Genomic DNA, 10,902 nt, shown 5'->3' with positions numbered 1-10,902 from the left:
CTTGTGCTCCTTTTGTGTCCTGTATTGTTTGGATACTGTGTGTAATAATATTCGATGAGTGATACTATAAACATTTTCAGATTTGTGTAACATCACCTCGACAATTAAGTCAATTCTATATAAGAGCGTTATCTAAAAAGCGTAGAATGTTCTTTTAACTGCATTTTGGACGACAATAGCGGATTTTACATGATTTTTTTGTAAGTGACTGTGATTGGGCTGATGTGATAAAATGTAACAGAATTGATGTGTATTTTCTTCGGCTCAGGTCCTCTCATTTCTTCCCGGGAGCTGGAGCAGATGACATGGGGAGAGGTGTGTCTAAGGCTTGATGTGGAGGTTGAGTCTTCTGATTTGGAGCTGTGCTCTGCTGATTTGGTGCTGAGAACAACTGAATTCCTATGTGTGGAGCTGAAATGATCAAAAAATGAACCCCGGCCACAGAGGCGCATCTGTATCAGGTAGGAATGCTAAGAATAGACGGAAACAAAGTTTGCATTGAAAAAAAATGATCTTCCTACTGAGAATGTAAAAGGGAAGATTTGCTCTGATGCTGAACTATGTCCCCGCGCATTATGTGAGAGTATGTCTGCAATTATAATGACAGGATCCACATTTGGGAGCTGAAGCAGCATATATCCTGCAGCTCGGTGTATATGACTTCCAGCAGAATCTCATTCACTTCTGAGCATTGCATGTAGCAGAAGATGCCAGAGATGGGGGAGGCTGCGGAGCTCCAATGGCTGGACACCGGTTACAGGTGCTACCGGATCCTCTGCAAAGGCTCCAGATGTTACCATGTTACAATGTGCTGATTGTTTATATCCACAATGAACGTAATGCATGACAACAGGAACAATGGGAAGATTCTGAATACTACAATGTATCAGATATATATATATGTATATGTATATGTGTGTGTGTGTGTGTGTATATATATATACATATATAATAAACAGTTGCTTTTGACATGATCACTTAAATAATGACCAATTGAAGAATAAAGATTCAAAACATTAAATAGTATGTATCTAAATAATATTGACATGTGTTTATAAGTATTTATATATATAAAATGAATAGATGTAGATAGATACATGTTTATGTACATGCATAATACATGTGTGTGTGTATATATATATATACACACACACACACATGCATCACACACGTACATTTGCATGTATCTACGTACATCTATTCATATTGTTACTTTTTTTATATATTTATATATATATATATATATATATATATATATATATATTCTCAAATTCCTCTCTTCTCATATGTAACATTTCTTGTCTACATGAAGATGTACCCAATGTTTCTGTAATGGGAAGTTGTATCATATATTAATAAACCCCCAATAATATAATGTTGGGACAAGCAATCAGTTGCTAATCAGTATACCCCATCTCCATCTTGCTCCATGTTCTTGGGTGATGGTGGTTTCCATCAGTAAGTTGCTGTGGAGTGGCCGGTCCCTGCTCTCTGCCGGTTGCTAATCAGTATACCCCATCTCCACCTTGCTCCATGTTCTTGGGTGATGGTGGTTCCATCAGTAAGTTGCTGTGGAGTGGCCGGTCCCTGCTCTCTGCCGGTTGCTCCGCAGCGCTGCTTTCACGGCTCTGTTTGTCTTGCTCATTTGCAGCCCCTTTTGCTGGGGGTATTTGCTTTGCATCTTAAGTAGGAGACACCAGGAATGTATCTTTTACCAAAGCAAAGACAAATGTCTCTCTGAGCCCCTTTCAATCACCATCATGTTTCCTAGAAGAAGCTTTTATTCTCAGGGATTAACATCTGAATTGAAGCAAATGAGCAGCTCCCATTAATTTGGTGCAGAGATTGCAGCTTGCGCTTGTATTGTGTCACTTTATTGCATATTTATAGGAGCCATAGATTTCATTCCTTTATGTATGAACCTTTCTTTGGTCCTGTATTATAAGAAATGAGGTCAGCATAGTTTTTGTCATGTTTCCTGTTATACACAAAATGCCCAAGGTCAACAGAGCTGTTCTTTTCATCTCCAAGGACGTTGGACTGTTGTCATTGTTCATAGGCATTACCAAATTTCACCATTGAAAACTTTACATGGGACTGCATGAGGTGTTTGTCAATAGAAAACCCTATTGAGCTTGATGAATAAATGTTTATGTTGCTAATTAATGGCGATGTCTGTCAGCATCAGCAGGACACAAGTCTCTCCAATGATCCATCATGGCCAAGTGTGAGATCCGCGCTCTTGGCTCTGCTGGATCTCACCACTGACCTCACTTTCTGAAGATCTCATCCTCATCCTCTTCCTTCAGCCATTAAACCTTGACCACCATATTGTTTTCCTTCCTAATAGGTTGCTTGTAGATATTTTTTTTCCTATTTTTTTCCTATTTTTACAATCTGAGAATTTCCAAGGATTGTTTTTAAATTAAATTAAATTTACATTAATAATTAATCATGCTTTATATTATAAATATTAAAGATTGGGACTTTACTCATATTTATATATTTATTTATTTATTTAGTTTAGATATAAATAGATATTTTTTTATGGAATGATTTAGCAATATTAATGATAAGTAATTAGGAACAAATTTTAGCTAAAAATTAAAAAATAAATTTAGAATTAGAAAAAGAATATACAAAAACAAAGGAATTCATGTCTTTGCCATCATGGAATTTTTGTTCTATAGATTCTGTTGATAGGAAAATTGATATAGTTATGTATATTATTATTGATGTTAATATCTCTTAATGTTTATATGACCCATTAGTCCTAATTTAGAGAAATTCTATTTTAAAATAATAAAATAAAAATCCTATTCTCACCATTGATATTTTTGCTGTGTAACCGCATCAGTCGCTGACGAACCTTCCTGCATCTTATAGCGCATCTTATATTTGGTCTATACTGGTGAATATTACATGATGTAAATCATAATTGTAAAAGCCTGGAGAAAATATAAACTATAACATAAATCCACAAGAAACAAATTAAGCTGTTTGCAAATAGATAGAAAATGTATGTTTTATTTATTTTGCATGGGAAGAAATGCAAATGAGCGTAGACGTGCGCAGCTTCCTTCTGCTTATTAATGGCTTTGAGCGTTATTATGGAATTTCACAATATTTGCTCTTCACTATCATATTCTGCATATTTTATAGTAAGCAAAGATGTTCTGTTGGAATTGATACAATGTATCTTTTTTTTTACTGTTGGAGTTGGATCTTTATCATCTTAAATTGCTTTTTTTTCTGGTTTGTCCATAAGAGTAATGAAAACGTGAAAGCAATAACTGCAATACATTGATTTAACTGGAGCATAAATCAGGAAGATTAAAAATGATACAATAATGTAAATTCTTGGACCCATGGAACCGGAAGTAAGATCCTGTAATGTGGAATGTCGTTCTTGTACGCGGCTCGCCTTCCTTGTTCTTATTAAAGTGAGCAATGTATTTCTGTGCCTAATTAGTTGTGTCATCTATGTGACACAGCAACATGCAAGGCTCCAAACAATCATCCGCCACTTCCATTACCGAGGTTAGGCATTGCATCGAGGCGCTGAACCATGGAATCTTCTTAGACTAAGCCATCACTAAGAGAAAAACAAACATTCAGAGAGGGGTCCGGTCCAGAGCCTACAAGAGAGTCCGCTTCATCTCCTCGGTTGGCATTCTCTTAGTTGAAACCATTAACAAAGGGTGCACTGTCTTACAGTTGGCAATTCTGGTGCCCACGAGCTTAACGTGATCGTGTCTTATTGATGTCGTCTTTAAGAAGCTCCGTATGTTGACAGATTCCAATTGGGGCAACATAAATTGAAAGATCGCTGACTTAACGAGACATGATATTTGGACACCCGGTTCATTGGCTAAAAATCTTCTCTAAGAAGGATTTGTCGTCAGTCAAGAAGGAAGAGAGATGACAAAATAACAATGAGCCCGGCCTCTCCAAAGGCCTCAGACGTGTAGACAATAAGCCAATTAAATACACCTCATATAATGTATTTGGCTCCCGTTGCTTACCAGCGATCCCAAACCATTAGAGAGGGTTGTCCAACAACACAAACCCTCGCGGGTTCCTCCTTCCCTGTGTTTGGGCGATGAGATCAAAGGGTTGACATTAGGTTAGCTATGTCAGTTTCCTTCTCTGTCATGGGTGACATGGCCAACCCAATCGCCTATATCAATGGGTTTAGCTCTTAGTCTCATGAAAGATGATTGTCGGTGAAGTTAAGGATCTGGCATGTCCGATTTTGGGCTGATTAGATGACTGGAGTGGTGGAAGTTCAGTTCGGCGGGTTCATCCGGACTTTAGCTAAAGTTTGGTTTTGGACCTGGACTTGACCTGAACCCCAATGGAAGTCACTGACTGATAGTTCGACTCTCTGCACACATGAAGCCAGCCATAAACAGATCACTATCGGGGGAAGGGCGGCGGGGTTTTGCCATTTATTTTTGGTGCACAGTACATCCGATCACGCTATTGGTACCCCCAGTGCGAGGCGTTCGCACATTACAAGCGGCTTGCACTGGGCTGAGCACAAAGCGTACCTGAGCACCGAGTGTATCCAAGCACCGAGCGTACCCAAGCACAGAGCGTACCCGAGCACAGAGCGTACCCAAGCACAGAGTGTATCCAAGCACCGAGCATACCCGAGCACCGAACGTACCTGAGCACAGAGTCTACCTAAGCACCGAGCATACCCGAGCACAGAGTGTACCCAAGCACCGAGCGTACCCAAGCACAGCAATGCTCATGCAAGTGGTGTTCATACGTGAAGCAGCCGAACTACAAATCTGAATTCTGTTTTTTTTTCGGAACACGAAACCTTGGGTTCTTTATCTCTAATTCTCAATTATCAGAGATACAAAGCAGTGCTCTGGAGGTAGTGAATTAGTCAGGGGGACATAGCTGCCGGCAGCGTGATCAGCCGAGAACCATCCAAAGAATGTGGAGGACTGAAGGATGACTTAGCTAATGGACTGAGACAGAAATCCTGATAGACATCACACCACTACCACAGGGACTATCCAGAGCTCCCAGCCCCCGCCTGTGCTGGAACGTCATAACCTGCACTAGTGTCAGGGGCCAAAAAATGGAGACTGAAATTGGGCCATCTGTACATATAATTTTAAGAATGAAAATATACTAATAACTTTTATTTATTTACATTTACAAGTCATCAATGAGCCATTTTGTGTTTTTGGTCACCCCTTTAAAAGGGAATGTGTCATCAAAACATGACCTATTGTTTAGATCAGATTTTTTTATTTTTATTATCATGATTTGTTTAAAAAAAAAATAGAAATTTTGCAATTTTCACACTGACCACTGAGGCTGTTCTAGAATTTTACAGCTTTCCCCCCCCCCCCCAAATAATGACATGTAGATTAGCATTAGTAAACTGACGCCAATTCTATATGATGCTGAGAAGCATCTAATGAGCGTGTGCAAAGGTCATCGTGAAGGAAGAGGGAGCAGGGGAGCTGTGACAGTGGATGCTGTATTATTATCTGTGTATAGAACTTTACCCATCATTGTTACACTGATGAGCAAAAGCGTAACAATGTTCTGACGTTGTGACTTCCAGGCTCCATATCTCACCGTCCTCTACAGCTCTGAGCTTGAGACAACCTTCATTTTATAGACAATCATCTTGGTATCTCATACATAAATGTGACTTGCAGATATTTAGCACATGATTACTTATACAGATTATTGTCACTGCATTGTTACTGTTTTGCTCCTTTTTCTTCCTGTATACTACAAATCACAACCTGTTCTCACATTCCCTAATAGCTCAGTATTATTAGGTTGATTCCGAAGTGAAAGGTCAATGGTATGAATAGAGGAGCCTCCTTGGAGAAGATTTCCCAAAAAAAAAAGAAACATCCATATCCAGCTCATTGATAGCAATCTCTCGGCCAAGAAAATTGCCAAACTGCATCATGTGAGGCCATGACAGGTGGAGTAAAAAGAAATAAAGTCCATACATTCAGAAGCCAAGAGGTGACGTCCAGGCAAAATATCAGCGTCAACAAGTCGCTCATCACAAGGTCAATCAGTTCTGGTGACCCCCGGCAGTGGAGGCGGCTCGTCTGCTCCGTAATAGTGACATCACAGATGTCCATGCAAACACTGCACTACACAAGTCTGGAATGGTGGCCAGAAAAGGGAAGAAGCCGCAACTCCAATATCATCATAAGAAGAGTTGGCTCAAGATTACAAAGAAAAATCAAAAGTGGAAGATTAGAAATGAGGGATGAGATGAAATTCAATTGATGGCTCTGATGGTGGCAAATTGGTCTAGAACAGTGTTTCTCAACTCCAGTCCTCAAGACCCACCAACAAATCATGTTTTCAGGTTTTCCTCAATGTTGCACAGGTGATGAAATGATTCCCTGTCTAACATTGAGGAAAACCTGAAAACATGATCTGTTGGTGGGTCTTGAGGACTTGAGTTGAGAAACACTGGTCTAGAAGAATAGGGGGAAAAAGGGGCGAACGGACCAAGAAGTAGAAGGAACTGTCAAGTTTCGTGCAGGAAGCCTGATTATATAAGGGTGTTTACAGCCAAAGGCGCTGGATACTTGACCAGGATGGATGGTGGTCTCAATGTTGAGCTATATGTGAGGATCCTACAAGACGAGTTACTTCATACACTTGAGTACTATGGGTATGAAAAGGATGACATTGTGTTCCAGCAGGACAATGACCCGAGGCATACGGCGAGATTGGAGAAGACATGGTTCAATGACAACAAAAGTAGAAGAGCTGGATTGTCCCCACAGTCCCCAGACCTCAAACCAAACCAACACTTGTGGGGAAGCTGTATACATCCCCAAGAGAGCCGACCAGTATACACCAATACTGGGGACGTGCAGAAGAAGCCTCACCAGTATACATCAACACCGGGAACGTCGAGAAGAGACCTGACAAGTATACACCAACACTGGCAATGTGGAGAAGAGACCTGACCAGTATACACCAACACTGGGAACGTGGAGAAGAGACCTAACCAGTATACACCAACACTGGGAACGTGGAGAAGAGACCTGACCAGTATACACCAACACTGGGAACATGGAGAAGAGACCTGACCAGTATACACCAACACTGGGAACATGGAGAAGAGACCTAACCAGTATACACCAACACTGGGAACGTGTAGAAGAGACCTGACCAGTATACACCTACACTGGAAACATGGAGAAGAGACCTGACCAGTATACACCAGAACTGGGAACATGGAGAAGAGACCTGACCAGTATACACCAACACTGGGAACGTGGAGAAGAGACCTAACCAGTATACACCAACACTGGGAACGTGGAGAAGAGACCTGACCAGTATACACCAACACTGGGAACATGGAGAAGAGACCTGACCAGTATACACCAACACTGGGAACGTGGAGAAGAGTCCTGACCAGTATACACCAACACTGGGACCATAGAGAAGAGACCTGACCAGTATACACCAACACTGGGAACGTGTAGAAGAGACCTGACCAGTATACACCTACACTGGAAACATGGAGAAGAGACCTGACCAGTATACACCAGAACTGGGAACATGGAGAAGAGACCTGACCAGTATACACCAACACTGGGAACATGGAGAAGAGACCTGACCAGTATACACCGACACTGGGAACATGGAGAAGAGACCTAACCAGTATACACCAACACTAGGAACGTGGAGAAGAGACCTGACCAATATACACCAACACTGAGAACATGGAGAAGAGACCTGACCAGTATACACCAACACTGGGAACATGGAGAAGAGACCTGACCAGTATACACCAACACTGGGAACATGGAGAAGAGACCTGACCAGTATACACCAACACTGGTAACATGGAGAAGAGACCTGACCAGTATACACCAGAACTGGGAACATGGAGAAGAGACCTGACCAGTATACACCAACACTGGGAACATGGAGAAGAGACCTGACCAGTATACACCGACACTGGGAACATGGAGAAGAGACCTAACCAGTATACACCAACACTAGGAACGTGGAGAAGAGACCTGACCAATATACACCAACACTGAGAACATGGAGAAGAGACCTGACCAGTATACACCAACACTGGGAACATGGAGAAGAGACCTGACCAGTATACACCAACACTGGGAACATGGAGAAGAGACCTGACCAGTATACACCAACACTGGTAACATGGAGAAGAGACCTGACCAGTATACACCAACACTGGGAACGTGGAGAAGAGACCTGACCAGTATACACCAACACTGGGAACATGGAGAAGAGACCTGACCAGTATACACCAACACTAGGAACGTGGAGAAGAGACCTGACCAATATACACCAACACTGAGAACATGGAGAAGAGACCTGACCAGTATACACCAACACTGGGAACATGGAGAAGAGACCTGACCAGTATACACCAACACTGGGAACATGGAGAAGAGACCTGACCAGTATACACCAACACTGGTAACATGGAGAAGAGACCTGACCAGTATACACCAACACTGGGAACGTGGAGAAGAGACCTGACCAGTATACACCAACACTGGGAACATGGAGAAGAGACCTGACCAGTATACACCAACACTGGGAACATGGAGAAGAGTCCTGACCAGTATACACCAACACTGGGAACATGGAGAAGAGACCTGACCAGTATACACCAACACTGGGAATATGTAGAAGAGACCTGACCAGTATACACAAACACTGGGAACATGGAGAAGAGACCTGACCAGTATACACAAACACTGGGAACGTGGAGAAGAGACCTGACCAGTATACACCAACACTGGGAACGTGGAGAAGAGACCTGACCAGTATACACCAACACTGGGAAAATGGAGAAGAGACCTGACCAGTATACACCAACACTGGGAACGTGGAGAAGAGACCTGACCAGTATACACCAACACTGTGAACGTGGAGAAGAGACCTGACCAGTATACACCAACACTGGGAACATGGAGAAGAGACCTGACCAGTATACACCAACACTGGGAACATGGAGAAGAGACCTGACCAGTATACACCAACACTGGGAATGTGGAGAAGAGACCTGACCAGTATACACCAACACTGCGAACATGGAGAAGAGACCTGACCAGTATACACCAACACTGGGAACGTGGAGAAGAGACCTGACCAGTATACACCAACACTGGGAACCTGGAGAAGAGACCTGACCAGTATACACCAACACTGGGAACGTGGAGAAGAGACCTGACCAGTATACACCAACACTGGGAACATGGAGAAGAGACCTGACCAGTATACACCAACACTGGGAACATGGAGAAGAGACCTGACCAGTATACACCAACACTGGGAACGTGGAGAAGAGACCTGACCAGTATACACCAACACTGGGAACGTGGAGCAGAGACCTGACCAGTATACACCAACACTGGGAACGTGGAGAAGAGACCTTTTCCAGTATACACCTACACTAGGAACGTGGAGAAGAGACCTGACCAGTATACACCAACACTGGGAACGTGGAGAAGAGACCTGACCAGTATACACCAACACTGGGAACATGGAGAAGAGCCCTGACCAGTATACACCAACACTGGGAACGTGGAGAAGAGACCTGACCAGTATACACCAACACTGGGAACGTGGAGAAGAGACCTGACCAGTATACACCTACACTGGGAACGTGGAGAAGAGACCTGACCAGTATACACCAACACTGGGAACGTGGAGAAGAGACCTGACCAGTATACACCTACACTAGGAACGTGGAGAAGAGACCTGACCAGTATACACCAACACTGGGAACGTGGAGAAGAGACCTGACCAGTATACACCAACACTGGGAACATGGAGAAGAGCCCTGACCAGTATACACCAACACTGGGAACGTGGAGAAGAGACCTGACCAGTATACACCAACACTGGGAACGTGGAGAAGAGACCTGACCAGTATACACCTACACTGGGAACGTGGAGAAGAGACCTGACCAGTATACACCAACACTGGGAACGTGGAGAAGAAACCTGACCAGTATACACCAACACTGGGAACATGGAGAAGAGCCCTGACCAGTATACACCAACACTGGGAACGTGGAGAAGAGACCTGACCAGTATACACCAACACTGGGAACGTGGAGAAGAGACCTGACCAGTATACACCAACACTGGGAACGTGGAGAAGAGCCCTGACCAGTATACACCAACACTGGGAACGTGGAGAAGAGACCTGACCAGTATACACCAACACTGGGAACGTGGAGAAGAGACTTAACCAGTATACACCAACACTGGGAACATGGAGAAGAGACACGACCGGTATACACCAACACTGGGAACGTGGAGAAGACACCTGACCAGTATACACCAACACTGGGAACATGGAGAAGAGACCTGACCAGTATACACCTACACTGGGAACGTGGAGAAGAGACCTGACCAGTATACACCAACACTGGGAACATGGAGAAGAGACCTGACCAGTATACACCAACACTGGGAATGTGGAGAAGAGACCTGACCAGTATACACCAACACTGGGAACGTGGAGAAGAGACCTGACCAGTATACACCAACACTGGGAATGTGGAGAAGAGACCTGACCAGTATACACCAACACTGGGAACATGGAGAAGAGACCGGACCAGTATACACCAACACTGGGAACATGGAGAAGAGACCTGACCAGTATACACCAACACTGGGAATGTGGAGAAGAGACCTGACCAGTATACACCAACACTGGGAACATGGAGAAGAGACCTGACCAGTATACACCAACACTGGGAATGTGGAGAAGAGACCTGGGATTAGCAGGGAGTTTTAGGAGCAAAACATTAACAATGCAGCGACATGATAAGAATCTGCAGAACTAATCATATACTGAATAGCTGCAAGTCACATTTATGTAAGAGA

General features: G+C 43.2%; 1 protein-coding gene across 1 annotated transcript in view; it reads left to right on the top strand.

The window, feature by feature from the left end:
- The first annotated feature begins 277 nt into the window (after positions 1 to 277).
- The window catches only part of SLC6A1 (solute carrier family 6 member 1), a 214,176-nt gene continuing 203,551 nt past the window's right edge, over positions 278 to 10,902 (top strand). Inside the window, exon 1 of the mRNA XM_075321266.1 lies at positions 278 to 461. The gene's annotated coding sequence lies outside the window, so the exon portion shown is untranslated. The remainder of the gene's footprint in view (positions 462 to 10,902) is intronic.

This window comes from Anomaloglossus baeobatrachus, chromosome 8 (genome assembly GCF_048569485.1).
Source record: "Anomaloglossus baeobatrachus isolate aAnoBae1 chromosome 8, aAnoBae1.hap1, whole genome shotgun sequence".
Classification (NCBI taxonomy): Eukaryota; Metazoa; Chordata; class Amphibia; order Anura; family Aromobatidae; genus Anomaloglossus; species Anomaloglossus baeobatrachus.
This window is presented reverse-complemented; position numbering and strand designations above follow the sequence as displayed.